General features: G+C 34.4%; 1 protein-coding gene and 1 pseudogene across 7 annotated transcripts in view; one reads left to right on the top strand and one right to left on the bottom strand.

Moving 5' to 3' along the window:
* The window catches only part of Rundc3b (RUN domain containing 3B), a 139,442-nt gene that overhangs the window by 22,594 nt on the left and 98,220 nt on the right, over positions 1-18,628 (bottom strand). The gene's annotated exons all lie outside the window — the stretch shown is intronic.
* On the top strand, positions 4,982-10,734 carry LOC143411733 (putative protein FAM10A5 pseudogene; annotated as a pseudogene).

Raw genomic sequence — 18,628 nt, 5'->3', positions numbered from 1 at the left:
AAACTATAGCAAGACTGGCTGGGACTATGGCTGTTTTGTCTTCTGCAGTATATGCTTTATTTTCTTTCTTTGCTGATTACAATAAATCACTACTATTGAAACTCAGACTTTCTATATTTTCCACAGAGATTATTACTAAAAAACTAAAGGACCAAAGAAGGATTTTACATCATAACTAAAATACAATGGTGATAGCCTAAAGATACAAGCTATTTGGTGCCATTTAAAACATTTAAGATTTCAAGTGTATAATTTTTCTGGCTTCAAAACTCAGAAACGACCTCCAAAAGTAATTTAACTCAAATAAGCAAAAAGCAATTAAAATGAATTTTAGAAGAAAGGTTGCAGGGCTGGGTATATAGAGTTGGTAGAGCGTTTGCCTCGCATGCACAAAGCCCTGGGTTCAATCCTCAGCACCACCACCAAAAAAATAAAATAAAATAAAGGGTACAGAAAAATACAAAATAAAAAATCCATGAGATTCCCATTACTGTTTTTGATGGATATGACTATAAATCTTCATGAATTTGATTAAACCAGTGACAGCTGCAGTGAACAATATAAGCCACTGGACATATTCCAACTACAGAATAAAGCCATCATAACAATTTGTGGTTTTATTTTTTGTTTCCTTCCTTTAATTTTTGTAGAAATGTAATTGTGAATAACAACTTACAAAACAATTATCTTTTTGCTAAAATTTCAACTGTATGAACCAAGTGATCATCTTCATGAAACAACTTCAACGTTTAAGTTTATGGTTAAAGAAGATTTAAAAGTAGAGATCTGCTGTATGTCTACAGAGCCTTAAAATTCATCTTGGCAATGCACATCCTCAAACAGGAGTCCATGACCTTAGTGTGCCAAGGTTTGGAACCATCAAGTCAGAAGCAAGGAAATCATTTGTGTTTGCCAACAACTTCTACAGACAATAGTCCTGTGTTGGGAGGCAAGAGAGGGGAGGAAATGAGGTACTGACAGAACAATCCTGCACTTAGGAAAATCAACCGGTATATCACCTCTAACTTAACAGTGATTCTAAAAGAATTACCATTTTTACATGTCTCAACCAGGCCATAGGCAAATATTTAGGATTTTTCACAATCTGTATATGTTGAAAAATATTTGTCCTATAATGTCCACAAAAAAAACATCTAATATAAGCACTAGACTCTCAAAATGTAATAAGTAAAATACACAAAGTCAGTGATAATGTATCCCATGAAGATAATCTTTTTGGTTAGTTGCCACAGTTTCCTTGTACTAGAATATAAATGAAAAATTCAGAAAAGATCTTTAAAGATATTTTAACCTTGTTTTTAAAATGAAAACAGCAAAGTATTAAAGTAATTTTAAGATTGATATAGAAATCATGTAAAGCAGAACTGAGGATTATTGGCAAGATAACCTATTATAATAAACTATCATTATTTTTGTTTTTTTAGTAGATTTTTCTCTTACATATTCCCTTTCTCGGGGTTTCTAGTGAACATCATCACTAGAAAACTCAACTTCAAAGTCCTAACTGAGCAGGATGTGAGACAAGCAAATGTGCATGTGTGAGGTAAGGACACTGGTAGAACTCTTGTTAATAAGCAACTGAACAATTTCTAATTTATAAAATATTCTTTCTGAAAAATTGAGAAATTTTACACCTCATAAAATAGAAGAAAAAACTAAAATTTCACCAAAGTTTTTACACAACACTTGTCCATAGAGAATTTTTGCCTAATGACAGGTTAAGGTATGTCTTTAGACCTCTGTTCTTAGAAATCCTGTTTTCTATGGACAGTTGTCCGATCCTCTGAAACAGGAGATGAGACATTTCAGTGCACAGGATAGGTGTAGTTTCTGTTCATCTTTTTTCCTTCTTTTGTGAGGAATCTGGAGACAGGAAATCCGGGCACTTGCCTTGCCACTATGAAGAGGAAGTGTTCCTGGAGAATCCTTGCATAAGGCCCTTTCTTTCACCACTCCTGTATACTCCAGTACACTATGGGACAGGCAAATGAATTAAGTTAGGTTGAAAAATCCCATCCCTGGATTTTATCTTGACTAGAGCTAGTAAAAGGACAGTAATTAATTCACTTGAGCAGTGGGGCTCTGACCAGAGTGTCTGAGCATAGAGACCTCCCCATAGTCCCTATTTCCAGCCCCTGGGAGTAGCTTTTCCTTCCAGATTTATTTCTCCAGTCATCTATCTATTCTGTGAGTTGCTGATATCTTTTTAAAGAATTCTACTTGTACTAAAGAATTGATTGTGATTGGCTGGAATCAAAGAATCCTACCACTTACCTTAGAACCAGGAAAATATACTCTTTTAATATCAAGACCTATTCAAACTGATTCAAATAACCCTAATATGAGGCTGATGATATTTTTCTTATTTGTTCCAGCTTATAATGGATTTACTTTAAATTACTCAACAATTGTTATCATATAATGGTATTAAGTCAGTGGTAAAGGTAAAAATATATAATGCTTAGCATTTTACTTTAATTGAAACTCTGGTGCTGAAGTTAGTCAGCTACTCTAAAAACATGGAACTATTCTATATGTGATAGATTCTACTAATCATTCATCTATGATATAAATCATAGATTTACTATTCTCTCATTGAGATAAAGATTCTACAGAAAGTTCCACTCAAGGAAAATTGTTTAATTGCCTAAGAAAGTAATAATAATACAGTCTTCACAGTTAATTTTAATAACTTTCATGTGGTATGTACCTCTAAATTTCTAGTAATTGATTTCTTTTTAGATTCTCAAGGTAAATTATTCAGGAATTTGGTCCCTCAAAATAACATAATTGAATTTTCAAAAACAATTTTAAGAAAGATTTTATGGATTTTAAGCTAGATATAACTCCATCAAGTCTTTCTTTGAGGCAGTTTCTGACACTTTTAATGCTAAAATAGAGCTCAGAGTAAGTTGCAAGGCTGCCTTATTAGTGATAATGATTAAAAACTCAGGTTTATTTATATGCCCAAAATATATCATCTCTTTGCCTTTACTCCTCCACCATTAATAATATCCCTACTATATTCCAAAGGATCCAAACTCTATCCATCTCTCAAGATCCATTTAATTTTCTACCTCTTACATAAAGACCTTCAGACCACAGTGAATACCACCTTTATTGCTTTGTAGTCTCATAAAATTTAATAATCAATTATTTTAAGGTAGGAGTGTAGATATATGGTAGAACACTTGCTTAGCATGCATCAGTGTCTATCCCAGCATGAAAATACAGACAAACAAAAAATAAATTATTCTAATGATTTAGTCTGTCCTTTGGTTCTTCTCCTTTGATTATAAGCTACTTTGGAATAGCAGCTTTATTTAATATTTATTTATTGGGATGATTAACATAATATTAAGAGTCTTCTAAAAATATTTGTAACTTTGGGCTGGGGGTATGGCTCAGTGATGCAGTACTTGACTGGCAGGCATAGGGCCCCAGGTTTGAATCCCAGCACCAAAAAAATACAAATCAATTAAAAATCTATTTACTAAAATTTATTAAAGAATCAGCAGACTTTCTAACAAAGAAGAAAACTGGTAAACAGTATTGTATTGCCTCTATATACAATTCACATTACCACTAAATGAAAACTATTTCAGCTTGACATTTCCCATGGATTCCATCTGACTTTGTTTTTTATTGTTTTAGTACTGGGGATTAAATCCAGGAGTGCATTACCACTGAGCTACATCCCCAGTCCTTTTTATTTTTCACTTTGAGAGAGGGTCTTGCTAAGTAACTGAGGGCCTTGCTAAATTGTTGAGGCTGACCTTGAACTTGCCACCCTTCTGCCTCAGTCTCCTGAGTCACTGATTATAGGCTGGCTGACTTTGTATACACCACTTCATAATAAAAGTTAAGATTAAGGGCTCTAGATTAGTGTAGTACCACCCCTCAGTTATGTGGCTTTGAGTTTTTAATCTGAGAATCCGCATCTCTGGATGACACCTACCTACCTCATGAAATTATTATAAAGGTTATTAAATTAGTTAAAACATACAAAGTACTTTAGAGTGGTGTATTACTTTTTTTCAATACTTAATCACAATTTAAAAGGCTTTTATGTTTAATTTTCTATACTTGGGATTAAACTCAAGGTAGTTCTACCACTGAGTTACATCTGCAGACTTTTTATTTTTGAGACAGGGTCTCACCAAGTTGCTGAGGGGGACCTCAAATTTACAATCCTCCTCTTCAAACTCCCAAGTTGTTTGTTTCTCTTTCGTGGCTCCTTTCCATCCACATGGTCCTTTAAATGGTGTTCTCAACAACTCCCACCAATTTGTTCTCAAAGTCTTCAGTTTCTCTGTAAATACAGAGTACTCTGGCTTTAAAAATGAGATCCTACATTCTTGAGTCCACAGCACTATGCTCACTATTTAAATGAAAGAAAATAAAATATTTCCACAATTTGGTCTCTTATCTTTCTTTTAGAAAGTAGGCTTATATCTATAGTTATTTTTAAGCCCCCTTAAAAGATCTAGAAATCTATACTCTAGACTTTGATAATATCCCATAGAGCAATTGTGTCCCTCATAATGAGTGTTTTGGAAACCTCATTCCAAATGCAACATTGTTTTGAAGTGGAATCTAATGAGAGGTAATTTAGGTCATGAGGGTTCGTCCCTCCTAGATTAATGGATGAATCCACTCACTGATTACTCAAAGTGCTCTGGGCTTTGAGTTAGGTCTCTTGTTTGCTCTCACTCTCTTGTTCTTTTGCCTTCCTACATGGGATGACACAACATGAAGGCTCTGGAAAAATGCCTCTGCTGTGCTCTTTGATTTCTAAGTCTCCAGAACTGTGGGCCAAATAAATCTCTGTTCTTTATAGACTATCCAGTTTCAGGTATTCTGTAAAATGAACTAAGACAGAAAATCTATATTATTTGCAATTTAGCAATTCTTATCTGATGTGCTGTAAGTCTTAAGGTGTATCCCAGTGCTATCTGTGATGTGGCACATTGAGAAACTCATAGGCTATAATCTTCATGAAAATAAAGGATCTAATATAACTACAGTAATGCAGAATTTTATGCTAATGGGCAGAATGGCTAAGTATAAAATACTGAAAAAGTCAATGAAAGGGAAAATCATTAAAAATTGAAGATGTAAGATAAATTTCACTCCATAACTCAGGATAACAGAGCTACCTAACCCAGTTTCTCTTTGGGAGAGGAACAGGACCAACTTTCAGATGCTATTTATTGTTGACTCCTGTTCTGACCCAATGTAAACTTGGTGAGGATGGGGACTATTTTATTCATTCTTGAAATACCAGCACCTAGAATCAGGGCCTAGCTCATCATAAATTTTCTTTCCTTCATTTTTAGCACTGGGGATTGAACCCAGGATGCTTTACCACTGAGTTCCATCCCCAACCCTCTTTATTTTTAATTTTTTCATTTACCCTGCCTTACTAAGTTGCTTAGGACCTCGCTAAGTTGCTGAAGCTGGCCTTGAACTTGTGATCCTCCTGTCTTAGCTCCCTGAATCACTGGGATTACAGGTGTGTGCCAACATCCTGGGCACATTTTATATTTTCAGTGAATATTTGGCAATTGAATGAATATTAAAGAAGTTAAAAAATAACAATACCAAGAAGAGTAATGAGAATTTACTCTTCTTTGTTCCAAGTTCACAGAATTAGAAATGTATATATGGTTTTTTCATAATGTTAATATAAAATGTTCTCCATTTGTGTGTCTATTCTTTGCTCTATATTGTTTTAAAACAGTCATGGAATAAATATTTGCTTTATAAGTATTTATACTTTATAAGTATTTCCTTTCAAATAAATTTTGCCAAAGGAAAAGCCTAAAAAGGGATCCAGGTATCCAAAAATTATAAATTAATTATCTATTTACCTATGAAATAGTCTTGTCCAAAAAGTTAAACCTAAATCTAATTAAGATTCTGAAAGCAGCAGTGTTTTTGAGCCCTGGTTTCATTTTAGAACTTGACATTATCTTTTAAAAAGAAAGAGACAATAAAAAGTAATTTAGAACTTAAAAAAAATCAAACAACTCATTATTCACCCCCCTCCCCAAACCATTTTAAAATTTTTAAAAGAGAAACCTTGGCTCTTTATAGGAATGATTGATGCCAGTTATGATGAAGGAAATACACAAGATGAGTTTCAGCTATCTTGTGCTAAAAAGCAAGGAAGTCATCAAAGACAAATGGGTCATGTCAGAACAACAAAGGAATCAATGAAGGGACTTATATTAATAAAAAATGGGAATAACTAAGGATCAGAAATAAAAAATGAAAATGAAAAAGATAGTTGCACAATGAGTGCAGACATTTCTGCTATAATATAGGAACAAGCAGAACAAACTTTTGATGTGGTTTTGCAATATCATATCAAAAGTAACTGGCATTAGGCACAGACATGTTAGGAACTCACAACTTATATCCAGTTCAATTTTCTAATTAGAATACAAAAAACAACAACAACAACACAATAACAAACAATAATAATCTAAAAAAATTCCATACCCAATTAAAAATATTTGTCAAATTCCTAAATAGTAAAGAAATATTACAATTGGGCTAGGGATGTAGCTCAATGGTAGAGTGCTTGCCTAGCATGCGCAAGGCTCTAAGCCCAGAGCACCCCCACCCCCAAAAAACATTACAATAAATCTGGACTTTAACAACATCATCAACTATAAAGAGTCTTTGACAGAAAAAGGTACAGAGCCAGGTATAGTGGTGCAGGCCTGTAATCACAGTGACACAGGAGGATTGCAAATCTGAGGCCAGACTCAGAAACTTAATGAGATCTAATCTCTAAATGAAAAGGGTTGAGGATATAGTTCAGTGGTAGAGCACCCCTGTGTTTAATTTACAGGACTGAGGTGCAGTAGGAGGGAAGAAAGTACAGAAGAGTTCAGGATGCAAAAGTTGAGGCCTTTCATGAAGTCAAGGATAAAATGCATGAAATGAAGTAACTACAGCAGAAGCACCTCCAAGACTTAGTTAAACTGAACCAGAGGTAGTAGTGAGAGAACACCTTCCACTGGTGTTTTATAGTATTTGGCTGCATTACTCTACTCGGTATTCATGTAGTGTTACTTGTTAAGATACATTAAATTTGAGGAAATATCACCTATGAATTAAGATGATTTCCTTGCTACATTGAGATCATATCTTTTTATGTATCTCATATAAGTTAATCAACTTTGTAGAAGAGATTGCATGCAGTAAATTTGTAATTATTCTCAAAAAGAAAAACAAAACAAAAACTTCATCTCATTGGTAATAATTGAAAGAAGTGGGACATCAGCATCTTATTCTGAAAACTAACAGTATTTTGTAAGAACTTTATTTCAAAGTAACCACTAAACAGCACTAATCAATGAAGGGAAGTTCTTTATACATAATTCCAGCCAATAGGTATGGGGGGGGATAACAACTAAAAATCACCATTTTATAAACACTAATTCATCAATTGCTTTAAGTGATGCTTGACTATGGCTCCAGCCATTAGATGAAAGACTGATGTGAACTATCACATAGAAGAAATCAGGTCCTCACCACCAGCTCACCAATCTGAGACTCACTAAACGTGAGACAACCTGTGTGCTTCCCAACATTCAGAAGAGGTACCCGTTACAGAATATTCTTGCCCAAAAAGCTAACCTAAAACTTACCCTAACTCTTTAACCTAACTCTTTAGATTAGTTCTCAGTCTTGACTGCTTACCAGCAACACCTCAGAAGATTTTCAAAGATACTATTGCTTGGGTCCCACCTTTCATCAATTAAATCAACAATACCTCTGGAGGTGAGGTTCAGTCTTTCATCCTCATAAATCTCCCTGGGGTGACTCTAATGTACAAACAGAATTGAGAATCACTAATCCAGCATTAAGAGGATCTACTTCACAGGATATGAATATGCAGCAATTTTCAAATTTTAATGTGTCCTTCATCCCCCGGGGATCATGTTAAAATACAGATTCTGATTCAATAGTCTTGGGGTGGGTCTGATATTCTGTTCAGAGATGATGCTAATGCAGCCAAGAGGCTTAAAACAGACAGAATATAGACCAGTGCTGTCCACTAGAAATATGAGTCAAATATGTGATTTTAAATATTCCAGTAGATACATGAAAACCTGACAGAATTAATAATGTACTTATTTATCCTAATATGTCCAAATATCATTTCAACATGTAGTCAATGTAAGAAGTTACTAATGAGATATTAACTTTATTTCATAATCTCATATGTATTTCACACAACATATCTCAATTTAGACTGACCATGCTGAGCCATATGTGGCTAGTGGCTAACATGTTGGACAGCGTGAATATAGGAAAATTAAGTAAACCACAAGGGAACATTCCAGAATGCTAGGCATTCTAGATGAAAAGTCTGTAAATAAACAACTGTAGGAAAAAATGAATGTGGGAGAAATTACTTTACCAAGTGGCTAAGGAGTTATAATTGTATATATGGTTTTCAATCCTGATTCAAAAACATCAACTACAAAACAATATATTTTAGACAAACAGGAACATTTGGTTACAGATGAGCACTGGATGATAGAATGCAATGTTCCTAATTTTATTAGGTGTGATTATGTGAAAAAAATTCTTTTTTAAAAAAAGGTGTACTAACGTATGTAGGAATACATAACACTGATTTACTTTAATAACAGATTAAAGTTTGACTTAGTTGAAAGACAGTTCAGTCAAAAAAAAAAAGGTGGGGGAGAAGATGACAACAATGATGGTAACAAAATAGAAAAGAGGAGATAAAGCAAATCTGATAAACTCTTAGTAACTGTTCAATCTGTGTGATGGGCATTTCAGGGTTTTACTATAAAAATTCTCTTTTGTGTGCACTTCAAAGTTTCTTAATAAAACATGGAAATTAAGTTGGATGTGGTGACACATGATTGTAATTACTCTGGAGGCTGAAATAGGAGGATCACAAGTTAGAGGCCAGTCTGGACTACTAAGTGACACGCTGTCTTGAAATAAAACTGAATAAGGGCCAAGGTGTAGCTCAGTGTTACAGCACTCCTAGGTTCAACCTCTAGTACCACAAATAAAATAAAGAAATTGAAAATAAAATATCTTTAGAATCTAAATGTTAATTTTAACTTAAAAAATAACATTGTAGGGGCTGGGGATGTGGCTCAAGTGATAGCGCGCTCGCCTGGCATGCGTGCGGCCCGGGTTCGATTCTCAGCACCACGTACAAACAAAGATGTTGTGTCCGCCGATAACTAAAATAAATAAATAAATAAATAAATAAATAAATATTTAAAAAAAAATAACATTGTAAACTAAATATAACATATACCATCTTAACCACTTTTAAGTGTACATACAGTTCAGTGGAATTAAACACATTCACAATGATGTGAAACCATAACTAGCAGCTATCACGTAGCTCTTTTCATCTATATCAAACAGTAATTTCCCAGTCTCCCCTTGAGCCCCAGGCAACCAATATTCTACTTTTCTATGTAAATTTTACTATTCGAAGTACCTCATATAAGTGGAAACATATAGTATTTCTGTGGATGACTTATTTCACTTAGCATAAACAATATCCTGAAACTTCACCCATATTGTAGCATATTTCCTTCCTTTTCAAGCTAAATAGTATTTCATTGTGTGTACATACCATATTTTGCTTTTCCATTCATTCAGACAAGATACCTTTTATGTCATCTGTCTTTTTAAATCTATTAAGAGTTTAATGTGGGAGAGAAGATGGTGGATTAAAGGAAGGATGCACTTCCCAGCAGTTCCTTAGCCCCAACTTACAAAGCAGGAAGACTGTTCTTCAGTGAGGTGAGTAACTAATGGTACTCACTGAAACTTAACACTGGACTGTTTAAAAAAAAAACACACACACACACACACACACACACAGACAAACATAATATTTCAGAGACACACCAACTTGACTAGCACCAGTGGTAGGTGCAGTGACAAGAGGAGCATAAGCAAAGAGAGAGGACAGGGCAGCTGGTAGGAAAAGAAATAGATATCTTAATAGGAACCCAGATATGTGTCTAGAAATTGACAAGGTATAACTGAACCAGACACTTATGCAATGGGAGACAAAAATACAGAGATAATAAAGGAGATGATGGATCAAGCAAATGAAAAGAAAGGGGCTGCTATTGAAGCTCTGAATGATAATGAACTACAGAAAGCCATTGACTTGTTCACAGATGCCATCAAGCTAAATCCTCACTTGGGTATTCTGTGTACCAAGAGAGTCACTGTCTTCACCAAATTACAAAAGCCAAATACTTCCATTCAAGACTGTGACGGAGCCATTGAAATAAATTCTGATTCATCTCAGCCCTCCAAGTGGCTAGGGAAAGTACACAGACTTCTGGGACACTGGAAGGAATCCCACGATCTTGCCCTTGCCTGTAAACTGGATTATGTTGGTGATGCTAGTGCAATGCTGAAAGAAGTTCAACCAAGGGCCCAGAAAATTGCTGAACAATGGAGAATGTATGAGCAAAAACATGAAGAGTGAGAAATCAAAGAAACAATAGAAAGAATGAATTAAGAAGGCTTGAGAGTAGCATGATAGCCCAGAGGGAGGAAAAAGCCAGATGGTAAGCAGAAGCTCAGTATGGTTCTCTTCTGGGTGACTTTCCTAAGGAGAATACCTGGAAGGGGAGTGGGCATGCCTGCAGTGGCAGGAATGCCTTGGCTCAATGAAACTTTTAGTGACTTGGAAGCAACCTAGATCACTTAATGGATGTCGTAAAAATACATCAGAAGAGTTGGGGTGCTATGAAGATAATCCCTACTCCTCTACACCAAATAGAGTTGAAACATTTTACAGTGGTTTGCCCTTAGGGTATTTATTTAGATAACGTTTTCCTATTAGGAATTACAAACTTGAAACACTTTTTACAACTTAAAGATATTTAAAACAAAAGAAAAGGGGGTGCAAATCCATACATTTTTCTTTGCTAATTACTTTGGATTTTTCCTTTGACATTGGGCAAGGAAGACACTACAGTATGGAAAGTTTGTTAGTCTAGTGTGAGTGAAATAATGACTTATTAGTGAGAAGCAAATAAATATCATTTACATAGGTAATGCTGGAGTTGGATAAAGTTTGAGGCATTTTGATTTGTCTTTTGAAATACTTTTCTTAAAAAAACTACATTTGTTTTGATAAAACTGTTAGAATCACCACCAGTATTTCACTATAACCTGGGTAGGAACTGGAAGTACTTGAGGCAGCAGAAACCTTACTATGTTTAATATGACATGCACCTTGGTGTAGGTTGCATTTAAATCTTACACTGTGTTGAAGAGGTGATTTTTTGGGGGGGGGTTATGCTGCAGTGTATTACTTAGCTTTATTTTAACATGGGGAAATAAGAGAGTACTTTTCTTTTTATATTTCTGTGTTTAAAATTTAATTTACTTTTCCTCATCAGAAAATAATCAACCCTATACCTGATTTCTGCTTGTTGTATTAGCTAATGATAATTTTTTTCTTACTAGCATCATCACTGCTATCTTCACTCACTCATAGCATAAATGTGCAAGCATGTTTCATGTTAATTAGATGTGTAATACTTATGAATTTAATATGTAATATATATAGTAACGGTGGGATAATATTCATAGTAGTGTAGTTTCTTACAATATTTTTTTGTTTTGTTTTGTTTTGTTTTTTAACATTTTTTAAACTTTTATTTATTTGTTTACTTTTATGTGGTGCTGAGGATCGAACCCAGGGACTTGCACATGTGAGGTGAGCGCTCTACCGCTGAGCCATAACCCCAGCCCCTCTTACAATCTTAAATAAGATTGCTTATTTAAATGTTATATTCCACCCTGACAAAATCCTGTGATATCAAAAACCAATGGAAGAGGTATTCCTTTTGGTGTTGTTTACTTAGGAAATACCTACTGATCTTTGTCTTTTTAAGAGTATATGGTTTGAATTAATTGATGTATATAGAGGCAACTAGCTTCTTGATCAATTTTAAAATAGACGAGAGCCTTATTAATTCATTATGGAATGGTTTGCACTATGAAGATTCATTATTTATCTCTTCCATAAATACTGCAACTATACCTCTACCTAGGCTTTCTTTCCCTCTTGCCCCTGCAGGGATAAGGAATATGATAAATTTTATGGAGTGCATTTCTACATTAGCACATTTCTGACATCATTTCTAATGCTTTGCTATGCACAGGTAGACAGAAATACAACTGTTATAAAAGTGAGAGAAAGCTGTAATCTAATGGAGCATGCTTTTAAAATCCTTTAAAAATACATTTATATTTAGATTGGGGTTTTCGAGTGTTCTTTTTGTTCATATGTATTACCAAAATCTTCAATATGTGCTGTTCTAAATTCAATAAGAACAGTTTCTTCCTGGACTCTATTTGATTGGCTTAATTATACATGGCTTAGCTATATTCTAATATTATGAATATAATTATAAATGGGTATGAGTAACATTATTCTTCTGAAAATGTACCCTGTGCTTTTAGATTTTTGAAAGTTCCATAAATATAGTCATAATTTTCATAGATACTCAATAACATTTCTAAACCAAAATGTTCTTTTTTTTCTGCCAATGATGCTAGAATAAGGAAAACGAGGTTTTTCTTCTTAAAAATATATAATTGGGGTTGTGGCTCAGTGGTAGAGCTCTTGCCTCACATGTGTGAGGCATTGGGTTTGATCCTCAGTGCCACATATAAATAAATGAATAAAATACAGATCCATCAACAACTAAAATTTTTTAAAATATATATATAGTTATTGAATATTTCTAGGTATTTTAAAAATAAAATATAATTTCAAACTGGAAAAAATAAGTAAGTAAATAAATAGCTTCCCTATAATCCAACAGCAATTCTGCTGAGAAAAAAAAAATCAGCAAAACCATCCTTTTCACAACCTAAAATAAACAAACAAACTTGGGAATTTATCTAAATAAGGAGGTAAAAAGATCTCTGCAATAAAAATTATAGAACATTAAAGAAAGAAATTAAAGAAGAGCTTATTAGTTTTAGTCAACTTTTTTTTTTTTGTCACTATGTCCAAAACAACTAGCAAGAACAATTTTAGAGGAGAAGTTTATTTGGGGCTCACAGTTTCAGAGGTCTCAATCCCCAGACAGCTGGCTCCATTGCTCTGGGCCCAAGGTGAGGAAAAACATCATGGTGGAAAAGTGTGAAAGAGGAAAGTGGCTCAGGACATGGAACCAGGGAGCAGAGAGAGAAACTAAACTTGGCTCACAAAGTACAAAATATATATCCTAAAGGTACACCTCTGATGACTCACCTTTTCCAGCCAAAACTTACCTACCTATACTTCCCACCCTGTTAATCATATCAGTGGATTAATGTACTTATTATTTTAAGGTTCTCATAACCCTATCATTTCACTTCTGAGTATTCTTGCATTGTCTCATACATGACCTTTTGGGGGACACCTCATATATAAACCATGGCACCTTAGAATATGTAAAGTCCTCCTATGTTCTTATACAGGCAGAATTAATATTGTCAAAATGGCCAAACTACCAAAGGTAACATATAGATTCAACGCAATCCCCATCAAAATATCAATGACATTCTTCACAGAACTAGAAAAAGACAGTCTTTAAATTCATTTGGAAGAATAAGAAATCCAGAATAGCCAAAGCAATCCTGAGCAAGAAGAGCAGTGCAGAAAGCATCACAATACCCAATCTCAAATTATACTACAGAGGTATAGTAACAAAAAAAGTACAGTGTTGGCATCAAAATAGACATGAATGGAATAGAAGACAGAGACAAACCCACATACTTAAAGCCACCTGTTACTTGACTAAGGTATTAAAAATGCGTGTTGGGGAAAAGATAGATTTTTTAACAAATGGTGCTGGAAAAACTGGATATCCATATATAGAAGAATGAATTTAGATCCCTCTCACCCTGCACAAAAGTCAATCAAAATGAATCACTGTCTTAGGAATTAGAAATCTTACAACTACTAGATGAAAACACAGGGTTAACACTCCATCACACAGGTGCAGGCACTAACTTCCACAATAAGACCTTTAAAGCACAAGAACTAAAACTAAGAATCAATATGTCGGATATCACCAAATTGAAAAGCTTCTGGACAACAAAGGAAATGATTAAGAATGTGAAGAGAGAGAGCTACAGAATGGGAGAAAATCTTTGCTAGCTAATTCTCCAATGGGATCAATATTCAGAATAGACTAAAAAAAACTCAAAACAATGAGCATTGAAAAACCCCAATAATCCAATCAACAAATGGGCAAAAGAGCTAAACAGATGTTTCCCAAAAGAAGAAACACAAATGGCCAATAAATACGTTTTTTTTTTTTAAAGTTCAATATCTCTAGCAATCAGGGAAATGCAAATCAAAAATACACCAAGATCTCACTCCAGTCAAAATAGAAATCCTCAACAACACAAAAAATAAATGCTGTCAAGGATGTGAGGAATAAAGTGCGCTGATACTTTGTTGGTGGTACTGCAAATAAGTACAATCCCTCTAAAAAGCAGTAGGGAGATTCCTCAAAAAACTAGAACTGTAATCACCATAAACCCCGTTATCTTACTCCTTGGTATTTATCTAAAAGTACTAAAATAAGCATACTATACTGATACAACCACTTCAATGTTTATAGCAGCAGAAGTCACAATAGTCAAACACAATCAGCCCAGAACACCATCAATAGATTAATGAATCAAGAAAATGTGGCATAAACATATCATGAAGTTTTACTCAGCCATAAAGAAGAATGACATTATGGCATTTGCTGGTAAATGAATGGAAATGGAGAACTTCATGCTAAGTGAAATAAGCGAGACTCAGAAAATCAAGGGTCAAATGTTTTCTCTCATATGTGGTAACTACAGCAAAATAAGAAAAAAGAAAGCAGGAGGGGTCAGATTTCATAAAGGTATAGGGAAGATCAGTGGAATAGAAGGGGGAGATGTGAGGGAGGGAAGAAGGGAAAGAAGATAAAATATAGAATGAATTTAATAAAATCACATTATATGCATATGCAAATATACTATTGGAAATTTCACCTTTAAGTATATGTAGAAAGTAATGATAAAAGTAAATAAATAAATAAGTGGGAGGAAGATCAACAGAGGAAGGAGAATTAGGGGGAGAGAAGAGGGAAAAGAAGGGGACAAACAGGGATTGAAACCAAATTCCATGCATGTATAATTTTGTCAAAAAGAACCCAAATACTATGTGTGACTATAATGCTCTTATTAAAAAAAGAGTTCAATGTGGCTTCCCATATGTCTATCCTGGGACACTTCCAATGGAAACTTAACGCTAATGCACACACTGCTGCTGTTGAGGTCTCTTTGGCTAATTGTCTTTTGTCTAGTTTTAGTTATTATTTCAAAGGATACTAAAGTCTCCAACTATTATTGCAGAACTATTTCTCTCTTATTTTTTGCTTCATGTATTTGGAGGGTCTGCCATTAGATGCATAACAATATCACCTATCTATTCTTGCAGTATGAACCTTTTTATTAATATAAAGTCCCTCTTTGTCTCTTATAACCTTTTTTGCTTTAAAGTTTTTTTTCTTAGAATAGCATACTATACTTGTTTTCTTTTGGTTTTTATTTGCATAAAATCTTTTTCCATCAGTTTGTGACTTCTGATATAAAGTGAGCCTCTTACAGAAATCTGTCTTTTGATTGGAGAGTTTAATCCACTTACACTTAATTACTGCTAAGGACAGACTTATGTCTTTTTGATACTGTTTTCTATATGCCTTATAGCCTCTTTTCCTGAAGTACTGTCTTCTTTTGTGTTTGGTCAAATTTTTGGTATGTAATGTTTCAATTTCTTTCTCATTTCCTTTTGTAGATATTGTTTAGATATTTGTGTTTACGAAGGAGATTACATTTAATATCTTAAGGTTATAATACTTGAATTTGAGTTACATCAACTTCAATAAAAATATATAAAAACTCTGCTCAAGGAGCAGTCTGCCCTCATCCCTTTTAATTATAAATGTTTCAATATTGCATCTTTATACATTTTGTGCCTCAATATATAATCTAATAACTTTTTAAAGTGTGCTAATCTTATAAAAAACAAAATGTGTAGCTATTAGCCAAAGGTAAAATATTAGCTTTTAGACTAATTATTTTTTGAATGTATTAGTCTCTTAAATCATGTAGAAAATAAAAACTAGAGTACAAACCACTGTTAAAAATATACTGGCATATTTGCCCATGGTCCACCTTTAATGAGATCCCCCTTTCTCCATATAGCTTCAAGTTTCATTTTGCCTTGTGCAAGGCAAGTCTAGAGGAAATGAACTTCCTCATTTTGAAAACATTATTTTATCACTATTTTTTATTAAAATCATTAGTGTATGTTAATTGTATCATATAACAGGTTTCATTGTGACAATTTCATATATGCTTTGCTATTACCGTCTCCTACCCCCTTACATTCCCATTCCCTTCCATAATATTTCCCCTTCCAATTTTATGTTCTCTCCCCTTCCCAATAGACAGAAAACGATGTTTGTCTGAGTCTGGCTTATTTTGCTGAACACAATCTCTAGTTCCATCTATTTCCTGGCAAATGACATGATTTCATTTTTCTTTATGGATGGATAATACTCCAGTGTGTGTGTGTGTGTGTGTGTGTGTGTGTGTGTGTGTGTACACCCCATATATTCTTTACCCATTCATCTGTTGGTAGGCATCTAGGCTGAGAATGTCTTAATTTCTTCCTCATGTTTGAAGGCTATTTTTGCTGGACATAGGATTTCAAGAAGATAGTTTTGTGGGTTTTTTTTATAAGCACTTTGAATATATTGGCCCACTGATCTCTTTCCTCCAGAACTTCTGATGAGAAATCTGCTGAAAATCTTACTGATGATCCTTGGTGTATGAGAAATTCCTTTTTTTTCCCTTGCTGTTTTCTAAATTTCCTTTGTCCTTCAAAAATTTACTTGTAATGTGTGTTGGTGTATATTTCTTTCTTTCTTCTTTTTATTTGTTCTTTTTAGTTTTACATGACAGTGGAACATATTTTGGCACATCATACATACATGGAGGTTAACCTCCCACTTTTGTGGTTGCACATGATGTGGAGTTACACTGAATGTGTATTCATATATGAACACAGGAAAGTTATGTCCGATTCATTCTACTGTCTTTCCCATTCCCATCCCCCCTTCCTTCCCTCAACTCCCTGTCCAATCCAGAAAACCCTCACTCCTCCCTCCTCTCAGCCTATTGTGAGTCAGCATCTGCATATCAGAGAAAACATTTGGCCTTTGATTTTTTGGGATTGGCTTATTTCACTTAACAAGATAGTCTCTCTCCAGGTCCATCCATTTACTGGCAAATGCCATAATTTCTTTCTTCTTTATAGTTGAGGGATATCCCATTGTGTTATATGTACCATTTTCTTTATCAATTCATCTGTTGGAGGGCACCTAGGTTGGTTCCATAGCTTTGGTGTATATTTCTGAGTTCATCTCACCTGGAGCTCACTGAGCTTCTCAGTGTTTATATTAAAGTTTTTCACCAAACCTGTGGAGTCTTTAGCCATTGTTTCTTCAAATATCCTCTTTTCCCCTTTCTCTTCCTTTTCTTTTAATGAAATCCCCACAAAGCATCTTTTGGTCTGCTTGATGTTATTCCACAGGTGCCTTAAGGACTCTGTTTGCTTTTCTTCAACCTTTTCTTTCTTTTCCTCAGACTTGATAAGTTCCTTTGCCTGTTTTCATGTTTATTGATTCTTTCTTCTGCCTGTTCAAACCTGCTGTTGAATTCCCCCAGTGAGTTTTTCATTTCAGTTATTATACTGTTCAGCTTCAGAATTCCATTTTTTCTCTTCACTGATATTTTCCTTTTGCTTACACACTATTTTCTTGACTTTCTCCACATATTCTTTTAATTCTATAAACATCTTTAAGACTTGTTTTGACCGGCATGGAGGTACCTGCTTATAATTTCAGCAACTTGAGAAACTGGGTTTGCAGATTACAAGTTCAAGACAAGCCTCTATAACTGCTGCAGGGCTCTGTCTCAAATTGAAAATACAAAGGACTGGGGATATAGCTCAGTGGTATAGCGTCCCTCAGTGGTATAGTTCTATCCCAAGTACTAAAAATCAAACAAAATCAACCAAACACAATTATTTTAAAATCTTTATCATGTAGACAACATTAGGTCTTTATCAGGGACAATTTCTTCAGATGTGTTTTTCCTTGAATGGACCACACTTTCCTGTCTATGTCCTCTAATTTTTTGATGAAAAACTATACATATGAATCTAACAATGTGGTAATTCAGAAAATCAGATGCTCTTTTCTTTCCATGATTTGTTATTCTTTTGTTATTGTTTTATTATTGTTGTTAGAGGATGTCCGTGCTGAACATCAGCCTGCTAACACAAGCTTAAAATCTTCTCTGAATCTGATCTTTTTTCTTAGTATGCATGATAACTTTTTAGTTTTTCCCATATACTTGGTTGTTTTTGAATGTCTCCACTGGATGATGGAAAGGAAAAAGAAAACAAAGGGGGTGGGGAAGAATGCCCTTTAAATCCCCTGGAAACCTC

This window comes from Callospermophilus lateralis, chromosome 1 (genome assembly GCF_048772815.1).
Source record: "Callospermophilus lateralis isolate mCalLat2 chromosome 1, mCalLat2.hap1, whole genome shotgun sequence".
NCBI classification, from domain to species: domain Eukaryota; kingdom Metazoa; phylum Chordata; class Mammalia; order Rodentia; family Sciuridae; genus Callospermophilus; species Callospermophilus lateralis.
This window is presented reverse-complemented; position numbering and strand designations above follow the sequence as displayed.